Raw genomic sequence first — 22,802 nt, 5'->3', positions numbered from 1 at the left:
AACTAGACAAAAATATCAGCATAGTCACACCAGTCATAATGGCCAGGGGTTAAAACCCACACACGAAGACTGGGCTTAAAACAAAAACACACAATCAAATCAATCAACCAGTCAAACCCTGTACGAAGATGGGGCTTAAAAAAAAAAAAAAAAAAAAGGTGGGGCTTAAAAAAAAAAAAAAAAACAAGCACGAAGGTGGGGCTTAAAAAAAGTGCGGCTTAAAAACCCCACAAACAAACACGAAGGTGGGGCTTAAAAACCCATGAAGACAGGGCTTAAAAAAAATAAACAAACACAAACAAAAGTGGGGCTTAAAAAAAACAACACGAAGGTGGGGCTTAAAAAAAAAAAAACCCGAAGATGGGGCTTAAACCCCCCACAAACAAACACGAAGGCGGGGCTCAACCCCACACACACGAAGACGAGGCTTAAAAATAAATAAATAAATAAATAAATTAAACACAAAAATGGGGCTTAACCCCACCCACACACACGAAGGCCGGGCTTAAAACCCCACACACACGCGAAGGCCGGGCTTAAAACCCCACACACACGCATGCGAAAGTGGGGCTTAACCCCACACACACACACACACACAAAGGTGGGGCTTAAAAAATAAGTAACTAAAAAAAAACACAAAAGTGGGGCTTAACCACCCACCACACACACGAAGGTTGGGCTTAAAAAACAACACAGACAAAGGCCAGGCTTAAAGCCCCCCCACACGCACGCGAAGGCCGGGCTTAAAACCCCACACACGCACGTGAAGGCCGGGCTTAAAACCCCACACACGCACGCGAAGGCCGGGCTTAAAACCCCACACACGCACGCGAAGGCCGGGCTTAAAACCCTCCCACACGCACGCGAAGGCCGGGCTTAAAACCCTCCCACACGCACGCGAAGGCCGGGCTTAAAACCCTCCCACACGCACGCGAAGGCCGGGCTTAAAACCCTCCCACACGCACGCGAAGGCCGGGCTTAAAACCCCACACACGCACGCGAAGGCCGGGCTTAAAACCCCACACACGCACGCGAAGGCCGGGCTTAAAACCCCACACACGCACGCGAAGGCCGGGCTTAAAACCCCACACACGCACGCGAAGGCCGGGCTTAAAACCCCACACACGCACGCGAAGGCCGGGCTTAAAACCCCACACACGCACGCGAAGGCCGGGCTTAAAACCCCACACACGCACGCGAAGGCCGGGCTTAAAACCCTCCCACACGCACGCGAAGGCCGGGCTTAAAACCCTCCCACACGCACGCGAAGGCCGGGCTTAAAACCCCCCCCACACACACGCACGCGAAGGCCGGGCTTAAAACCCCACACACGCACGCGAATGCCGGGCTTAAAACCCCACACACGCACGCGAAGGCCGGGCTTAAAACCCCACACACGCACGCGAAGGCCGGGCTTAAAACCCCACACACGCACGCGAAGGCCGGGCTTAAAACCCCACACACGCACGCGAAGGCCGGGCTTAAAACCCCACACACGCACGCGAAGGCCGGGCTTAAAACCCCACACACGCACGCGAAGGCCGGGCTTAAAACCCCACACACGCACGCGAAGGCCGGGCTTAAAACCCCACACACGCACGCGAAGGCCGGGCTTAAAACCCCACACACGCACGCGAAGGCCGGGCTTAAAACCCTCCCACACGCACGCGAAGGCCGGGCTTAAAACCCCCCCACGCACACGCAGGCCGGGCTTAAACCCCCCCCGCGCACACACACGCAGGCCGGGCTTAAATCCCCCCACCACCCACGCAGAGGCGGGGCTTAAATACACACACACACACGAGACCTGTGGGCTCGGAACGTTGCCTTCAGAGCTGGGGAGGAGGTGGGCCTGAAGACAGCTAGGGCCAACCGGTCACGAGGCATCAGGGTAGCCAAGAGACAGTATTCCAGGTACATTACTGACTATTTAAATGACAGCAGAGACACCAGGAACCTGTGGCGGGGGATTCAGACCATCACAGACTACAAGCCCTTGCCGCAGATCTGTGACAACTCCACGTCTCTGCTGAATCAGTTGAACGACTTCTTCGCTCGCTTTGAGGCAGACAACAGCACCACGGCACAGAAGACCCCACCACCTCCTGGCAACCAGATGTTGACGCTGTCCCCGGTCAGCGTGAGGAGAGCGCTCAGGACGACAAATGCACGAAAAGCCCCGGGTCCTGATAACATTCCTGGTCGTGTCCTGATAGACTGTGCCGAGGAGCTCACAGATGTCTTTACAAACATCTTCAACATCTCGTTGAGCCAGGCTGTTGTCCCCATGTGCCTCAAAACCACCACCATCATCCCGGTCCCGAAGAAGCAGTCTCCCTCCTGCTTCAATGACTACCGCCCTGTCGCACTCACTCCCATCCTCATGAAGTGCTTCGAGCGGCTCGTCATGCGGCATATCAAGTCTGCCCCCTGCCCTGGACCCTTTACAGTTTGCATATCAGTCCACTGTTCGACCGATAACGCCATCTCCACTGCCCTCCACTCAGCCCTCACCCACCTGGAGACAAAAGACTCGCATGTCAGAATGCTGTTCATAGACTTGAGCTCGGCATTCAACACAATCATTCCTCAGCAGCTCATTCATAAACTGGACCAGCTGGGACTCAACACCTCCCTGTGCAACTGGCTGCTGGACTTCCTGACGGGGAGACCACAGACTGTACGGGTCGGCAGCAACTCCTCCAGCACCACCACACTGAACACGGGGGCCCCCCAAGGATGTGTGCTGAGCCCCCTCCTCTTCACTCTGCTGACCCACGACTGCACACCAACATCCAGCTCAAATCTCTTCATTGAGTTTGCGGATGACACAACTGTGGTGGGTCTCATGAACAATGGCAATGAGACAATCTACAGGAGCGAGGTGAGCCGCTTGGCCATGTGGTGCAAGGACAACAATCTCCGTCTGAACGTGGAGAAGATGAAGGAGATTGTTGTGGACTTCAGGAGCGCGCACACCCAGCATGCTCCACTATCTATCAACGGTGCTGCAGTGGAGAGGGTGAGCAGCACCAAGTTTCTGGGTGTGCACATCTCTGAAGACCTGTCCTGGAGCAACAACACCGCATCACTGGCCAAAAAAGCCCAACAGCGTCTGTACTTCCTCCACAAACTGAGGAGAGCAAGAGTCCCGGCCCCCATCATGCACACATTCTACAGAGGCACCATCGAGAACATCCTGACCAGCTGCATCACCGTGTGGTACGGCGCCTGCACCGTGTCCTGCTGCAAGTCTCTGCAGTGCATCGTGAGAGCAGCTGAGAGGATCATTAGTGTCTCTCTCCCTTCTCTAATGGATATTTATAACTCCCGCCTCACCCGCAAAGCCATCAGGATTGCAGGTGACCCCACCCACCCATCTCACAGCCTCTTCAGTCTGCTGCCATCAGGGAGGAGACTGCGGAGTCTCCGGGCCAAAACCAGCAGGCTCAAGAACAGTTTCTTTCACCAGGCAGTCAGGAGGCTCAACTCCCTCCATGTTCTGCCTCTCCTCCCCCCTCTTCCCCCTGCCACAGATTCTGCTCGCACACCCCCCTGCCCCCCCCTTCAGCATCTGACATGTCACCCTCACAGTTCCCCCCCCCCCCCCCAACACACACACACACACACACACACACACACACACACACTCAACGTTCATTAACACACTGAACTCAGGGACTGCACATTTCAGATTTATTTATTTCACACACACACACACCATTATTTAACTTTCAATTGCATGTAATGAAGAAATTTAAGAGCATGGAGAAAAGGGTCCCCAAGTGAAGCTAAGAATAAGCTTATAAGCTGGGGCCCATAGTACAGTAAGTAATAGGTATTAGAGCAAAGAAAAATAGTCAGGCATACAATATGCAAAACAGTTATGACAACCTGCATTTACTCATCACCATATGACATATCTAGGTCCATAAGACATTTAGCACAATTATGAAATACAAAACCATCTACATACACCCACAACCACACACACCATACACAGGCACACAGGTACACATTCACATGCACACACACAGACACTCAACCCAGCTAACCATGGAAAAAAAATTTTTTAGCTATAGATGACTAAAGAGATGTTTTTTGAAGTTGGAGATAGATGGCATCACCTTCAAAGCTTCATCAATTTGGTTCCAAATCTGTGGCCCCCTACAAGCAACACTCATACTGGTGCATACACACCTGCAATATTTGCCTAGAATTAGTGTTTTATGTCGCGTGTGATGGGAATGCTGGGGGCTAGAGATGGGGAGGAGACTGCATAATTTGAGGTTTCTTTTGTTAACAACTTGAAACATGAGACAAGCATTATGAGATTCGTTTAGTTCAGTTATGGCCCTTTTCCACTACCCTTTTTCAGCTCACTTCAGCTCGCTTCAGCCCGACACGGCTCGCGTTTCGACTATCTAAAAACAGCACGACTCGGCTCGCTTCAGCCCTGCTTAGCACCCAAAGCTCGCACGGTTTTGGAGTGGGGCTGAAGCGAGCCAAAACGAGCCGAGTGAGGCTAGGGGCGTGAGCAGACACTCCCCTGTGCACTGATTGGTGAGGAGGAGTGTCCTCACACGCCCCGCGAGCACGCTGGGATCTGTAAACACCGTAAACCTGGCAGAAGGAGAATTACGAATTATGAAGCCTTATGCGCCTCGCCTCATCTATACGCTCTTGCCAGTATCTGTTGGCGTTGTCGGTGACAAGCCACAGCACCAAGACCAGCAACACTAACGACTCCATGTCCTCCATGTTTATTGTTTACTATTCGGGTCGTGAGACTACCGCTTAAAAGATCACTGATGTCACTGTTTGCGCCGCCTAACGACGTCACCTGACGTCCACCCACTTTCGCTAACTCCACCCAATGTGTCCACCCACTTCCAGCCAGCACGGTTCAGCGCGGTTGTAGTCGAAATGCAACTCCAACAGCCCCGCTCAGCTTGACTCAGCCCGACACAGCCGCGTTGGTAGTGGAAAAGCGGCATTAGTCCTAATAACTTAAAGTGGCGGAAGAGAGGGAGAGATGAAGAGTTTAACTCAGACCAAGACAGGGCCCTAATGACTTTCTTTTGTAAGGATTGAAGTTTTTTGAGATGGCTAGAGAAGGTGTTGCCCCATATAACATTGCAGTAGTTAAGATGAGGTTCAAATAAAGGTTTTATATAAAGTAAAAAAGAGCCGACTGAGAAAGATGATGTCTGACTCTGTAAAATAAACCAACATATTTAGATAATTTGGATACAAGGTGATCAATATGACATTTCAAGTTAAGCGAGTCATCTATGAGGACCCCCAGAAATTTTGTGGCATCCACTCTTATTACGTCCCCACTTATGGCAATTTGACAGTGCTCTACAGTTTTAAACTGTTTATTTAAGGTAAATAACATAAAATTGGTTTTACTGATATTTAGGGAGAGTTTATTGCATTTGAACCATGCATCTACTTTAATTCAGAGTTGACAGAATCTTGTAATATTTCAAGGTTTTTGTGTGATCTAAATAAATTAGTCATCAGCAAATATGATTTTATGAAAGACTGTGGAGGAATTAACAAAATCGTTTATATAAAGAATAAGAGTGGCCCCAAAATAGACCCCTGGGGGACCCCACAGGTTATAGGCTTGCAAGAAGAGTTATGGTCATTTACATACACATTGTTCTCTGTTGTACAGATAGCTCCTGAACCAGTCAAGTGCGACACCTCGGATACCATAGTGCTGTAGTTTGTGTAAGAGAATGTCAAAATTTATGGTATCAAAAGCCTTTGACAGGTCCAGGAAGATACCGATACCACATTTCCCCTCCTCAATGCAGTCATTTATTTTTTCGATTAGATCAATCATTGCCATACATGTTGTACTCTTTTTCCTAAAGCCATACTGGGAGGGAACAAGAATATCCAACATGTCAAAGTAGCCACTTAATCTATTGTACACAACTTTCTCCATCACTTTAGATAGGACTGGTAAAATAGAAATTGGTCGATAATTACTCAGGTCATTTTGGTCTCCCGATTTAAAAATTGGGATGACCTTAGATATTTTTAACATCTTGGGAACATTCCCAGTAAGTAAGGAAAGATTAATGCAATGGGCCAGTGGCTCTGCAATGATGTCTGCAATAGCTTTTACGATTTTACTGCATATTCCATCAACGCCAACAGTATGTGAGCTCTTTAAGTTAGAGATGATCTTAATGAGTTCAGTAGTATTTGTTGGTGCCATGTAAAAAGAATGAGTGAAATTACCGGTGAGAAACTGCTTAAAGGTGACTCCCTGAGGTTGGTTGATTTTCTTGGAAAGGTTTTGGCCTATTGAGGTAAAATACTCATTGAAATTCTGTGCTAAATTAGCAGTGATGTTACCAACATCTGGGAGCGTAGTGACTTTTTGTCTCCTGTTCAAGACTTCATTTAACACATTCCACGTCCCCTTACAGTCCCCCTTCGAGGCATGTAAAAGCTCTGTGTAGTGTTGCCTTTTGCTTTTTCTTATGATAAGTGTAAGTTTATTTTTGTAAGAGATATATTTATCTTTTCTAAGGCTAGATGGATTTTTCAGGTAGGATTTGTAGAGATTATTTTTATGTTTAATAGACTTTAAGATTCCCTTTGTTATCCAGGGGCTCTGGAGGGTAGTACTGCACCTGACAGCCTTCTCAGGAATAGTGATATTCACGGAATCTAGAATAATCTTAATTAGACTGTCGTATGCTTCATTGGGTGTACTACAGGTGTAAACTGTATCCCAGCACTTGGTTTGAAGGTATACAGTAAGATGTTGCAAAGTTCTCTTATTTACAATTTGTGTTTTTATTTTAGAGATTGGAGGTGAGGACCGCTTACCTGAGCCCCAGAATATTACAATGGGAAAATGGTCTGTAATGTCAGCCTGCAAAACTCCTGTTTCCAATTTAGTATTTTGAATGTTTGTTATAAAATTATCAATGATTGTTTTTGATGACTTGGTAACTCGTGTAAAACAATTGATAGTGGGGAAGAAAGAGGAGGAATATATAGTGTTCATGAAGTCTTGTTTAGTTCCATCTTCCTTGGATATATCAATATTGAAATCACCAAGGAGGATGCAGTCTTTTTTCAAGTTGTTTACTTTGTGCAACAACTCACCCAGGTTACAGCAGAAAGCATGAGGAGGAGAGTCTGGAGGGCGATAGATTACACCAGCAATTACTGATTTCTCATTAGCCTTAATCTCAATGAATAGAGACTCACAATTGTCATCCTCCAAGGTAAAGTCACACATTTTTACTTGGAGTGTATTCTTAACATAGGCCGAATCCCATTTCACCCCTTGGACCAACCCCTTGGCCCTTCCCCTCCATTTTGCGCGTTCACGTGAAGGGGTAGGGGTATCCCAATCCCAGTTAACGCGGAGGGGTAGGCGGAGGGCTTCTGTACCCCTCCAAACGGAGATTTTCCTGGAGCAGACTCCGAACGAAGGGGTTTGAGTGATTTCCCACAATGCCATGCGGATTTCAGAAAGATGGCGGTTCCCGCGGCGAAAGATTGTCATAAATGTATTTTCTCCATTATTTACGTGTTTTAAGTTGTTATCCAGAGGAAACACGCCGCTTGATTCGCTTTCGAGCTGAGAATGAGCAGCGATTTCTGAAATCCAAGCTGCTGCTAAAAAGCTTTGGGAGCGAGTATTGTTTTCGGTTGCTTACTGCGTACGTTTTGTTCTGTTATTCTCGCTTTTATTGTTTACATGAGTGTTCTGACACCTCATTCTGTCGGATGTGGTGCACGAAGCGCCAAAGATATCCCATTCAGTGGTGTTAGTTAACAAATCACACCCTGCCAGCAGAGATTTCTGGTTCTGCCTCTGGCTCTGACTGTAGCGGCTGGTCGCAGCCAATGACGCATTTGGTTGCGTTTTGCTAACGTAAACGCTGACGGAGGTACGCGATGACGTATGCGATCGTTGAAGGGCTATCCCAATACGTAAGGGTTGAATTTCAAGCCCTATCCCTTGTAGCTCAGTTTCAAGGGGAAGGGCCAAGGGGAAGGCGGAGGGGAAGGGGTAGAAATTAGAATTGGGATTGGGCCATAGAGACAAACGCCTCCACCTGTTCTATTGGGTCTGTTCTTAATATATAAATTATACCCTTCAATGTTGAGTAGTTCCACATAAGCATGGTCACTTAACCAAGTTTCACTACAGCCAATAATGTCAAAATAACAACTTGAAGTAGACAATAAGGAAATTAAGTCATCATGATGTTTGTTTAAGATTCTAATGTTTACATGTAACATTGAGTAGTGATACGAGTCACTTACTGACTTTAGATTATCAAGATCAAGAACGTTACAAGTAATATCGTCACCCAAATGAAAACAGTGATGCTGATCTCCAACAATATTTATATCGTCAAAACCCATGATGTAAACTTAAGCAGTATAGGTTGGCCATGTAGTTAACTGGAGTCACACATTTCCACACACATCTACAAAAAATCCATTTACACACACACACACGAGGGCACAGCCTTAAGGATGCACATAAGAATGCACATTGTACCACACTGTGGTCTTCGCTGCCAGTCCGCAAGTGTCCTTTAGAAATGAAAATAACCTAGAGAATTTCTCACTTCTACCACCTTCCCGCCTGGAGAGGGAAAAAATAAATAGATACACAAGTAGATCGAGCCTCCGTGAGCAGCGCTCGAAACTAACGGTGTCCCGACGTCCCGGGGACCATAAAAAATGTCATCGGGACACAAAATTATCATATCTGGGACAATCCCGGGACAATGGAAAAAAATAGATCTAGAGACAATTCCCCCGGGGGAAATCGTGAGAGTGATGCAGTGCGCGTAGCAGTCACAGTTGCCGGAGCTGAGCTGGACTGTATTTTTGTCTCTCTCTGCTCAGCGCGCGGGTGGGGGAGGAGCACACAAAAAGGGCAGCTTTCCGTCAGAGCGCTCCTTCCAAACAACGGGGGTTTACACGAAAACGGAAGGAGATATTCACAAAATTATTTCACATTGAGTGCCACAAGGGTCTCCTGAACACACTGATGTACTTTTTTTGTCTGTAGTGTAAAAATTGAGGACACTACAGTGAGTTAAAAACGAGTGACTTTTCTGATTTAACAGTCAAAGCGCAGCCACGTTTATAATGGCAGTCTATGGGGCTGCGCGCCTGCCCTCTCCTCACTTTCAGGCTTCTCATTCAAAAACTGCAAGTCCTATCGTGTAGGTAGACACATTATGTGAATCAGGACAAGTGTGGCTACTACTTTTGAGAAAATTGTGTGTGTAGAGTGAAAATTGGGGCTGAAAACACAGTTTAAATGAGAAAGTTTGAGCTATTTTTCCAAGCTCTCTACACTCTAACTTAACGAGCTGCACTGGTGTGTAACGCAATAGACACCCATTATAAAGCCGGAATTTCTCCAGGAACCCACATGGTGTTTGAGCTGGGACTGAGCCAAAAGTATAGAACCTAGCAAAAAGTTGAATGCCAGATCCACAGAGGAGAAGTTTCTCTACGTTTTAAAGTTTGAATCATGTCTCTAGGTGAAAGCATGCCAGAGCAGTGGATGTTTGAAAATGTGTGTAGTTTTTCAAATAATTCCATAGAAATGAATGGGAAATTTATCTAGGTCAAAGAAAATGAAATTAAGCACTGTAAATAATGTAAATGATTTCTATGACTAAAGGTTACAATAAAAAAAACCTTGCATTACATTGCTTTGTTTGCACTTATATGATATGACACTTTTATCCAAAGTGACTTTACGGTTTTTTACAGTGTTACAGTCCCTGTAGCAATGTTGGGGTAGGTGCCTTGCTCAAGGGCGTTTCATCTATTGATGGTATGGCTGATGGCTTTCAAAACATCTCTGAATGGGGCAACTGGTATATTACATAAAAATGGATAACGGTAATGGTGAAAATGATAAGTTGGCCTTATATATGCCAACAGATATTCAAGGTATAAGTAGATGAAATGAACATAAAAGGGGTCTTATTTTCAACTAAAGTGTACTGCAGATGTAGTGAGTTGAAACATTTTCTGAATGAGCTAGTTGGCCCCTTTAAATAAACGGGTATCTATTCATACAGTGAGATCGCCAAAGTTTAATAAACTGAAAATGCAATAACTGTAATTTTGAAGTAGATGATGTATAGGACATGTGTCACTTGTGTTTTGTGACTTATTGTAAAAATGATATAAAGGGTTCAAAACCGCATAGTTACAAATATAATAGTAACTTCATATGATAATATTAACCACTGGTTATTTCAGAGAGGAAAAAAATGGGGACACTATTGCTTCCATTCGGGACAATACAACACAGAATTCGGGACCACTGGGGGACACAAAGAAAAAAAGTTAATTTCGAGCCCTGTCCGTGAGGCTGTTTAAACAACTCTCGCGTAGAACACAAAAATAGGCACATGGGCATATGTGTCAGAAAACAGAATCCAGGGACACATGTCTGCCCGGGGGCACTTTGAATTACTGACAGATTCAGAAAGTACAGGTTTTTTTTTTTTTTTGGGGGGGGGGGGGGGGGGGGGGGGGGGGGGTAATTATTATTTTTTATTATTATTATTATTATCATCATCATCATTGTTAGGAAAGTCTGATCAAGCTGAAATTTGGTGTACTGCACTGTTGGACTAATCTGTAATTGTACAATTAATGATGACTGCATTACTTAACAAACATGGCCAATATCAGTCAGGTTTCAGCAGAGATTTCACACCATTAACAATAAGCTACCACCCAGAAACTTGAGAATGTTCATCAATGATTCTTCTCCTCCTCCCAACTGGAAACTGAATTTTAGAACACTGGACTGAAAAATATAAAACATGCTGGATATAAAAAAAAATTAAAACAATTTATGTATGTTGAATAAATTGATACAGGATAATGAGAAACTGAGTAACTTCTTGGATAAATTTTTTTTTTTTTGGCCAAAAATCTGAATTTGTTAAACTTGGGAAATTTTTTTTTTAATTTACTACAAAACCAAGATGTGTGTAACAAACAATATAACAAAAAACATACAACAACATTAGTGAACCAGGACATAGGACATTCAGTAAGGGCTAGGGACATGGTACTGGGGGGGGTTAAAATGTATGTGTGTGTGTCTGTGAGTGTGTTAGAGGGGGATGTTTGAGTGTGGGTGTGAGGGGGGTATTTGTGTATGCATGTGTGTGTGTGTGTGTGTGTGTGTGTGTGTGTGTACATGAATATATGTACATTATCAGTTTAGCAATTATGTAAATGATATGCGAGCAGAAAAGTCCAGGGCATGGGGAATTAGGATGAGTCCCACTGGGAGGGAGTGGAGGAAGGGAGGAAGAGACAAGGGAGGGAGAAGCAGACTTCGGGCAAACTGACGCACCCCCCCAGACACAATCACACCCCCCAAGAGAAAAAATAAATAAATAAATAAATAAATTAATTTGGGGGGGGGGGGGGATAAGATGACTTCCTCTGACCACTCCAAGCCCCAGTGCATCAGAGGTACAAGCCGAACCCTAGCGGGAGGAGAGGACAGGAAAGGGCCGCCGCAGAGCCCCCCAAACCACCCCACCCCCACCATCCCAAACAGAACAGGAGCCCAAGGCTCCCCCAATCCACGCGCCTCACTGGCCCTATGATGTATTTTATCTAATGTCTAAATGCATTAAAAAGAGGGGGGGCAGAGCAGAGAGAGAGCCTTACTAAAGACTCCACCCCTCCGACCCACCCCCACCTTTCCTATAAATTGAGATTGTGATTTTTCTAAGATGTGATGCATTAAAAGAAGTGAGGCGCAAGCTGATTCAGGCCTTTTTACAGGCCACTCTACAGAGCGCCCCACCTCGGCCCTTACTTACTGGAGGTGTTTGTGTTATTGAGTGGGAATGTACCTTCCGAGTCAGCTAATGTGGAGCGTTAAAAAGTGAGACATGCAGAGTGGAGGCAACCCGGTCCATTCCAGGGGAGGATGGGGTCCGCAGCAGAGGCAGCGGGGGAGAGGCCCCACCACGGCCAGAACCCCCCCACACAAGTCAGCCAGCCCCCGACCCCTGGAAGCCAGAGCAGTACAGAGGAGAGACTGATGTTATGTTGTGTTTTGGATGGGGGGCGTGGGGGAGGGGATAGATAAACAATGGAAAAGGGGGGGTAGGGGTGGGTCTCATCCTGTCTCAGGCACCGATCACATCACCTATTTAGGAATAAGAGTTTCCCCCAGGCTGTCTGATCTATTCACTTTAAACTTTTCCCCCCTTCTAAAAACAATTCAGGATGATTTGCAACGCTGGACAAACCTTCCACTCTCCATCATGGGCCGTATATCTGCTATCAAAATGATAATTCTACCCAAAGTTAATTACCTCTTTTCAATGATCCCAATACAACCACCCACATCCTGGTTTAAATCTCTAGATTCAGCAAACACAAAATTCTATTGGAAAAACAAGACACCCAGAATTAAACTAGCAACCCTTCAAAAACCCAAGACCCTAGGAGGATTAGAAGCACCAAATTTCATTCTATATAGTCTGGCAAATCATCGCCAATATGTGCACAGATGGACCCATCATAACCAATCCGATACTATCTGGCTGGACTTAGAACAGACAATTTGCAATGACCTTCTGATTTCAGATCTGCCATTCCTTACTCCAACAATCAAAAAAACACCCCTGTTTCAAAGCCCCTACCATCTGTTCGGGTCTGACAGCCTGGTGGAAATTCCACAACATCACTAACACAAAGCACTCACTCTCAAAGCTCACCCCGATTTGGAATAACCCAGATTTAATTTGCAACAAACGAACACTTAATTTCTGCACCTGGAAAGATAAAGGCATTACACACCTACAGCACTTGTTTACGAACAGCAAATTTTCCACATTTGCGGACTTGGTCCAGAAATTCGGCATCACCAGCAAGCACTTTCTACAATACCTACAGATCAAATCCACAATGAATACCTCAACACCCAATTTAGAACTCACTACACCCATCTCAAATTTTATTAATATATCTTCTTCAAAAAAGCTATTATCCAAAATTTATGAGTTCAAACTGATACCAGTATGAGCTTACCATCTGCCAAATGGGATTCAGATCTCTCTATCTCTACTGATGCCAATTTCTGGACTCAAGTCTGCAATAGGGGTGTCATGGTATGAAAATTTAACATGACGGTTATTGTGACCAAAATTATTGCGGTGTACGGTATTATCACGGTTATTTGAGTGGGCGTGGCTCAGGTTTTCAAGTTTGGACTGTGGACAAGTGGATCCTGACCTGGAGATGCAAGTACAGTATGTGGAAATAGCAGTGGGCGCACTTCGCAATAAAGATCATTATCAAAGTTTAACATTATTGACAGTCGGATACAACTGTTGTATTTTCCCTCGACCCGAAGTCATACGTTACTTCGTGTGTTTCACTGATCCATTTTCACCGTCTTGTGGCGAATGAAAGTTTAGCTGTGTAACTTAGCTTAGAATGGTGATGTTTACCTCAGAATAGCGCTAACCACAGCTAGTGCTAGATGCATTTTAAAACTGCTAGCAGTGGCCGTCTTTCGACAATAAAGATTATCATCAAGGTCTAACATTATTGACAGTCGGAAATAATTGTTTCATCTTCCCTCGTCAAAAGTCACTTTGCGCATTTCAGCTAAAACATACACGTTAACCTACCTTGCACTTGCTGTACAGATGCTGATGATGGTCTCGCAGATGAGTCATTAGATTTGATGTATTGCTGCCTTTCGCTGACACCTTTTTTCTGCACACTCTACATGCAGGAGCACCGTCATCAACAAGTTGTCCCTCCGAATTTTTGAAATATCCAAAATATTTCCACACTTCCGATTTTATCCGCTTGGAAGGCGGATAGATGTCTTCATCTTGATGACCACCACAGTCTCCTCCTTCCGCCATGCTTGAACTTCGGACAGTGAGTGAGTGAACTTGAGTGGCGTCGGCGGGAAAACTCGCACGAAAGTTCAAAGTCTCGCGAAAATGGAAGCTATCGCGGTTTTGACACTCAGAAGGTTATGGTCACCGTCAAAATATTTTAGCGCAGTAACCGTGTACACCGGTAATCGTGACAGCCCTAGTCTGCAAAAATACCTCTCATGACCAAAAATACCAACCTACAATTAATCCAATACAAGATTATCCTCAGGACTCATCTCACGGGCCACAAATTGTTTTGCATGGGTTTTTCCACAGACATCTGCCCTCACTGTACTCAAAACTGCCCGGACACCTATATTCATGCACTCTGGCACTGTACCCCCATCAAACAATTTTGGGAGAAGGTAACAGATCTACTTTCCACTTTCTTTGGCTGCTGCATCCCAACCTCTCCATCGCTCTGTTTGCTTGGAGATACCACTGTATCCACCTTGAATCACTTTAACATCATCCTATTGGGGGCGTCGTGGCTCAGGTGGTTAAGGCGCCATACCATGAATGCGGGCGACCCGGGTTCGATTCCGGCCCGAGGTCATTTCCCGATCCCTTCCCGTCTCTCTCTCTCCCGCTCATTTCCTGTCTCTGCACTGTCCTATCCAATAAAGGTGCAAAAAGCCCAAAAAAATATCTTTAAAAAAAAAACAAAAAAAAACATCATCCTATTGGTTGCGCTAGCTGTCGCCAAGAAAACTATCCTCATGAACTGGAAATCAAAGAACAAAATTCACATATCTGCCTGGAAAAACTTGTTACTGGACCACATATCATTAGAAACCTCTAATATCCCATCTAATAATAACCTAACCTGGTCATCACTTTCCAATTTCTTACAGTTATAACCGCTCTACTGGCCCTCTCTGCCTGAGAAAGTACAGTTTCTAAGCTTTTCAATGATGCCTTCCATGTGGAGATCTGACAATATTTGAAGAATGTGTGGCCTTTTGAAAGTGTATACCGTATTTTCTGGACTATAGACCGCACCTGTATATAAGCCGCATCCGCTCTATTTTTAAAAAAAAAAAAAAAAAAAAAAAAAAAAAGATATACAAGCCGCACCGGGCTATAAGCCGCAGATATCTATGTTGAAAAATTAGATATTTACTGCATGTACAGAACAATTTTGTACTGTAAATGTACATGTATGTACCTGAACAGATTCTTTCCGAACAGTGCCTTTTAACACGGCAGCAACTTTGCTGATTAAAACGGAACAGAACCAAGAGAAAATAACCGGTATTTATTTACCTTCATTTCTCCTGTGTTTGAAACCACAAGTCACTTTAATCATCTTCGCTGGATTTGAAAATAATTACCAGTTAGTAATTTGTCGTGTGTGTTCTATCTGCTAAAGATCTGCTAATTCTTCTTTGCATTGATTTTTCATCTATCTTATTTTTGATTCTACTTCCGGTTAGAGCGCCCCTAGTGGTGGAAGAAAAATCCACAGAATAGCCGCACCTTTGTATAAGCCGTATGGTTCAAAACCTAGGAAAAAAGTAGCGGCTTATAGTCCAGAAAATACGGTACTTCTTAAAACAGAAAAGGGAGAAAATCGCCCTCAAAAGTTTTCCATCTCAGCTACTCTGGATGTAGGGTGGGCAGATAATGGTGCTCATTTGCATGATATTCAGGAAAGCCCTACCCCCTACTAGCTAGCACGATACTACTTTCATGTAAACAAAGATCACCACGTCAATTTTCCTTCCATGCAAAGTATGCCCAAAACAATTATGAAGTACAAAAATAAGTCCTAAAGTATACTTTAACGTTTTGTGGTTGAAAAATTACTCACACCGTAAGAAAGAAAGATAGCACGATGATGACACAACTAACACAACACTAGTTTCATGTAAAGCCTCGGTCACAACCGGCCGTACCATGCTCCTACGGCCGGTCCACATGCAAAAAACGCAAGAAAGGCGCGTGTGATGTGCTGATTTTCGAGCCGCAGACCGGCCACAGAGGTTCTTTGTCATGTCAAACAAACTCTACGGGCGCTTACGTTTTTTTTCAGGTTGCAAGACAAACTTACGGCCAACGCGCATCTTTCTCCATGAACAAAAAACACGCAGCGATTTGGGAAACGCCAAAAATCGCACGGCCAAAAAAAAATCGTACGTCCGGTTGTGACCTAGGCTTAACCAAACCACAACTCCTCTCCGTTACATGCAAAAATAACCACACAGCCTTAGATTAATAAACTTACCCCATCAGAAAGAGAAACGGCGCCTTGCACACACCAATGCCTCCGATGGAATGTAATCCTAGAACGGTCCGTGTATCATCCGATCATTCAAGTATTCCATTCAATCTGGAAAACGAGGTTGCGGTTTTTTTTGCTAGAAATGGTGATCTCCGATGTAAATACCGTGTGTCTGTTTGCTTCGCGGTGTTTCAGCTCCTCTGCGCTCTGTTTAACTTGCTCATTCCATAGTGAAATTACATGCCTGTATGCAGGTTAAGTAGCCACGAGCTCAGCTCGCATCATACAGCTGATTCGCCAAAAAAAAAAAGACTTAAATCATCATGTGAATGGCCCATATGGTAATTTACCCACACACCCCAGCAGGCTACAGTCCTGACAAAAATGAGACAATTTGCAACAAAAAATGTATGCTTTTCCAACAAAATCTATTATCTGAAATACTGATTGCATTCTTCAAGATCTCAACTTGCACATGATGGAAAAAAACAAAAATCACAAATTTCGAAAAAAAAAAGCTTCTTTTGCGATTATCTCGTATTCATTTCGGCCGACATGTGTCCCTGGATTCGGTGAGGGGTCACGTGTGCATATAGGCAAAATAAATAAATAAATTAAGCCTCCCGTGAGGCTGGTTATGTAACTCCCCCATAGGACACAAATTAAATTAACGGTACCTCATTGTCAAATGAAATCATAAAATCCTCAGTTTATAACATTAAAACAAAATTGAAGACGTTAATTTCACAGTTCAAAACGTTATGACCGGAGTTCATGCATTCTGAGAGGGAAATAAGAGTGGAGGTTACCGTGGCCCAAGGCACCCATGAAAAAGGAAATCAGGACAGGCAGGACTGGTAGAGCTTTACGTGAGACATGGAAGATGGGAGAACTCTACTCCATAGAAGAGCATTCTTGGTTTTGCTGTCTCGCTGTCACCGGTGGCAGGGGGGCAATGTCATTCACCGCCTCAGCCGCTGAGGCCAGGTCTTTCATTATACCCGACTTCAACCAGCTTTCTTGGTTTTGCTGTCTCGCCGTCACCGGTGGCAGGGAGGCAATGTATTTCTCCACCTCAACCACCGAGGACAGGTCTTTCATTTTACCCGACTCCAGCGTGATGTACAGCCTGGCTGGATAGCGGAGACCCGGCTTTAATCCCCGCTCATATAGCTCCGACATGACTCCCTTGTATTTTTTACGCTACTCCACTACCTCAGGTGGATAGTCTTCGTAGACGAGAATAGGGTGGTTCATGTAGTTCAGCTTGCCCCTGTTGGCCCGGGCATACTGGATAATCTTGTCCTTTACCTGGAATTTGAGGAGACGAATGATTACCGGTCTTGGGCGTTCGTTAGGTGGGGGTTTCATAGCCAGGGATCTGTGAGCCCGTTCGCATTCCACAGGTGACTTGACAACTTCTTTGAAAACCTCCTCGAGCATCCCGGTGAAAAAGGCCGTAGGTTGAAGTCCTTCGATGTCCTCGGGTAACCCGATAACCCTGATGTTGCTTCTTCGGCTCGGAGACTCGAGTTCAATTATTTTGTTTGTGAATTTTTTGTTAGCGGCCTGAAGCTTGACAATGGCCTCCTCGACAGCTCTCAACCGTGCTTCTCGCGCGTCGCCCTCACACTTTAGTGATTCCACTTTCTCTTCATGTTCTTCCACAGTCATTATGACCCCGTTGAGTTTGTTCTCGAGAGCTGACAGGGTTTGCTTGAAATCCTCCGAGATAGCAGCTCGGTGCGACTCGAGCAGACTAGTGAGGGACGCCATGGAGACATCGGGGTTTGGTTCAGCCGGCTGTCCTTTTTTTGGTGGCATGGTCATCACACGTTGTAGTGTTTAGTTTAATTATAATGAGTTAAAAGTTTTAGGGGAGAGTTTTGCTTGAAGTTTTGATCTAGTAGAAGTTAGAAATCATTTGCGGGAGCGAGAGAGACACAGCGTGCATTTCACGTGTTACCACATCACCGGAAGTCTCACTTTACCTAGCTCATTTGCACTATTCCGCACTACCTCACCTTAAAGGCCAATTTATGCTGACAACCCAGTCCTCGCAGATGGCGTCGTAGATGGTGTCTGCGAAGCCCCCCCCCTTCGCAGACGCTCTGCGCGCACCTCCCAAAAATTGTGACCACCGCAGACAGCGTCACAGACAGCGTCGCAGACAAGAGGGCTCTGATTGGTCCACTCTACATCCGCTGTACACGCACTTCCGCACTTTCCCGGTCTGGTTTGTTTTCACGACCGCCATTTTTAAAAACACGAGCGAAGATGGAGCAGCACGAAGAGCGGTTGATCGAGGAAGTACGTACATCTACCTATACGACTCCAGTTCTAGTCATTATAAGTAACCGGAGGATAAACACTCCATTAACCACACCCACCAACTACTCCTAACGATTTCGCGACTTCGCGCCCCCTTGCGTTGTGGCAGTGAATAACATCGCGCACGCCTATTACTCCCCGCTCAACGATAAATTACAAGTGTCTGTGAAAAGCTATCTGCGAAAGCCTTGTCGCAAGAGCATGCAGAGGCCCTAACACAGTGTTTTCCCCAGAAAAAAATTAAAGCCCTAAATTCTGGCATGATAATACACAGACAATTGAGCGCCAACGGCGCGAAATGAAACTGGGGGGCATGCTCCCCCCGGAAATTTTTTTTTTTTAAATAATGCTCTCAGGTGCATTTTCAGGGTCTCTGAGAGGTTTTAGATACATGATTATAGGATAGATTTTACCAGTGTTTCAATGATTTCTGACCTAAATAGTATTAATGTATACACATTTGAAATTTCACCTTAAAGTTCAATATGCAAGTTAAACTGTTTTGTTATAGGTTACTGAGATATATGATCGATTGAAAATCTACAGGGATTCCTTAATTATCTATGATCAAGTAGTGTTGTAACAAAAATGTGCATGACCAGTGGTTTGCTCCATCTTATGCAGTCCAATGAAGAGAATCGATCATCATGACCTCCTGTTGATCACAAAGGGATCTGAACCTAAGAACTGCCACCTTAAAATAAGTTGCTGTATTACTATAACTGTAATGATTTAGAATGCTTCTGATGGCATTACCGTAACATATGGATAAGATACTTTTCTTTTCAGTGTAAGGCAACTGCATATTATAAAGTTTAAATTTTTGCACTTTATTAAATGGACTAGATTAAGATTAAAACATTTAAAGGAAAAGAAAACTTAATTCATACATTTAAGTCTGCAGAAAGATTATGTACTTATAAACACATTCATGAATGATAATAGACTAGGTCAAACTTTTGTGATTTAAAATCAGTCGGCTTTGTCCGTCTGATGGGGGACAATATCGGCAGCCAATGAGATCTCTTATAATGAATCAGAAACTCCCGGGATGTCTGACGGTTTCTTTCGATATTTTTATTGGACGGTTTGAACATGTGATCTTGACATAGCCAACAGATTACAGTTTGTTTACATCATACCACACGGACATATCACTTTGACAGAATCAACACAAACATTGGAAAAAAAGACCACTTGTTTGACACAAATATCAATCAATATGTAAACGGATCTGTTATTTGCTCTCCTATGTATCTAGTTACTTGTGGGTAGGAAATTTAACGTATCGGTATAAATCTAAGCGTATCGGATTTTAGCTAAAGCGACCAAGCGTATCGGCAGGCAGAGCAAGCGTATCGGGCCCGATACGCTAAAACGCTTTGGGGAAAACCATGTTAACAGCCATTAGTTTATTGTTTATACTGCTTATTTCATGTTCACCTGCTATACCTCAAGTGCTCTTGACTGTTTATTTGCACCAATTTACGTGTGCGTGTTTTAGTCTATGTCTAGTTCTTATCTAGAGTGTCTATACTGTTTATTTTTTCAATTATTCTATTTTTATTTATTGCATTGCCTGTTTGCACCGTGGGTCAGAGAAGACTGAAATTTCATCTGTGCTGTATGTCGAGCATGTATAGCATATTTGACAAAGTTGACTTGACGAAGGCAGGGCTTAAATCCCCCTCCACACACACACACAAAGGCGGGTCTTAACCCCCACACACACGAAGGCGGGGCTTAACCCCCCCCCACACACAAAGACGGGGCTTAACCCCCACACACACACGAAGGTGGGGCTTAAATCCCCCCCCACACACACACACGAAGGCGGGGCTTAAATCCCCCACACACACGAAGGCGGGGCTTAACCCCCCCACACACACACAAAGACGGGGCTTAACCCCCACACACACACGAAGGTGGGGCTTAAATCCCCCCCCACACACACACACGAAGGCGGGGCTTAAATCCCCCACACACACGAAGGCGGGGCTTAACCCCCCCCCACACACACACGCGAAGGCGGGGCTTAAATCCCCACACACACACGAAGGCGGGGCTAAAACCCCGGATACCGACTCTAGGTATCACATTAAAACCTGAACAGACATTCAATGCATTTGAAGTGCGTTATATTAAAGGTGTCATTGCATCGTTTTTTTATTAATTTTGCAGTGGTCTCTAGTATGAATGAATGCCCTGTGAGCCAGTTTTGGTGAAAAAAAATGCTGTGGTTCTCCTGTTTCAGGCTGTTCTAGTTTGGTGGAGGAGTGGGTGGGGAGAGAACGACAGGATTTCAGCTCTTACTCATTAATATTCATGACATGTAAACGTGTTACCTCTGATTGGCTTAACAGCACTGTGACGCTGCCTCCAGTGGGTCAGAACAAGCGGATGTGGGTGTCTTTGTAAAAACTGTTGATTGGCTATTATGGTCTCGACATCGATGTTCTGACCAATAACAATGTAGATAACACGAATTTTACATCACATTCAATGAGATTTAACCGAGACTAAAGATGGCGACTTACAAATAATGTGTAAACGTCGTTGGAGTTAATAAACTTTGAACAACATGAAGGAACATACCCCAACCCCCCGAAATTAATAAAAAAAAAAAAAAAATTCTCAACGGATTTGGCACAATATAAAAAGGTCGTTTTTTTACTCAGAAAAAGCGGAAAACTCTCATCCCTGCCTAGCTTGTGACCATGTCATGCATGCTAATGTGGAGAATATGAACATACTATTTTGTAACAAAAACCTTCGAACAAAAAGTTCATGTTTTACTTACAGCTTGTGAGCCGGTGGTCGATCGTCTTGACGGTACAGATCCAAGGATTAAAAACAACCTCGAAGCAAAACCACTACTGAAGGCACCGAAGTTTGAAAAGTCACTGTGGTTGAAATGATTAGATCACAGTACTAACGCTGCATTATACTTCGCTGGTGGTGTTCCAAAGATAAATTCCAACCATTTCTTCTTCAGCTCTTTTTTCTTGGGCAAGACATGCAATGTTGATGTGTTACTGCCACAAATAACACAGGCACGAACTTGTTCAGCCATGTGTTCAGCTTGCTGTTAGGTCCTCTTCGTTAGCTACTGAAGAAACGGGCTCTGCTATCTCTCCTCGCGCTTCAATCCGAACTTTCTTCTAATTTTCGAACTTACGTAGGTTCGTAGGGCTTGTTCTGATTCGCTCGTTCTTCCGCCTGTTTTCTTTCATAGGCTAATACAGGGGCTTCAAAGTTTGGGAGAATAGCAGGGTACAAATAATTTACAGCAGGGTGCAAAATGGTAAAATGTCGGACGGACGGACTTTTCATGGGGCGGGATGGTTTAGAACAGGCCATCTAAAATTGGGATAACATTTACCCGGGACAGGTATTTGAGGCGGGTCGTCTAGCTTAAGCTTGATTAGCGTTGTTACGCACGCCAGTGTTTCCCACAGAAATTTTGGAGACTATGGGGGCAAGCCATGGGGGAGGCGTGGGGGTTGTTTAAAATTGAGTGATAAGTTATTACTGAAAAACCATTGATTAAAAAAAACAGACACTGAGAAATGGTCCTATAAACAACTTTACCAATATAAAAGATTACCAGGACTACAAAAATGCAGAAAAATAGGCTTTACTTATCCAAATGCACCTGTTGGTTCAAAAGTTAAAGTGCATAGAACCTCACAGCACAACATGAAGTTACCTTCAAATATAATATAAATGCCTCAGCTTTCATGTAAGAAAAAAAAAAAAACTTAATACTAGTACTGTGGTGCAGGCAGTCTCTCCTGAAGACTAAATTAAACAATAATTATAAACTAATAAAATAAATGGCTCAGGCTTCATAGAAGAAAAACAAACAAACAATTTGAACAGAATCTCACAGTATGATGCTGAAGCTGCCTAAACAATGGAAAATGAAATATCATTTTGGCAAAAACATTGGCATCCATTAATTTCTTGTATTAAGTAAAAAAATATGTTGCCAGATACTGCTGACGTTTTACAGCCCAAAATATGTTCAAAACCCGCCAAAATTGGGCGGGAAAACGCCCAATCTGGCAACACAGGTGGCAGTAATGGCTGCACTCATGTCGAGGATGTAAACACAGTTGACGCGGCAACGGACATACATGACATAGTGGATGTAATTTACGTTCACAACTTTTTTTGCTGTCAGAAATATTTAATATTAAATTTTGTGACTCGACTGACAATAGCCGGCGGGATAACAAGCCATAGCCGGCGATTTGCCGCCGGTGACCGGCTACTTTTGA

At 44.4% G+C, this 22,802-nt stretch overlaps 1 protein-coding gene across 3 annotated transcripts in view; it reads right to left on the bottom strand.

The window, feature by feature from the left end:
* The window catches only part of LOC132881835 (zinc finger protein 728-like), a 63,887-nt gene that overhangs the window by 21,208 nt on the left and 19,877 nt on the right, over nt 1-22,802 (bottom strand). The window lies entirely within an intron of this gene.

Source organism: Neoarius graeffei, chromosome 1 (assembly GCF_027579695.1).
Source record: "Neoarius graeffei isolate fNeoGra1 chromosome 1, fNeoGra1.pri, whole genome shotgun sequence".
NCBI classification, from domain to species: Eukaryota; Metazoa; Chordata; class Actinopteri; order Siluriformes; family Ariidae; genus Neoarius; species Neoarius graeffei.
This window is presented reverse-complemented; position numbering and strand designations above follow the sequence as displayed.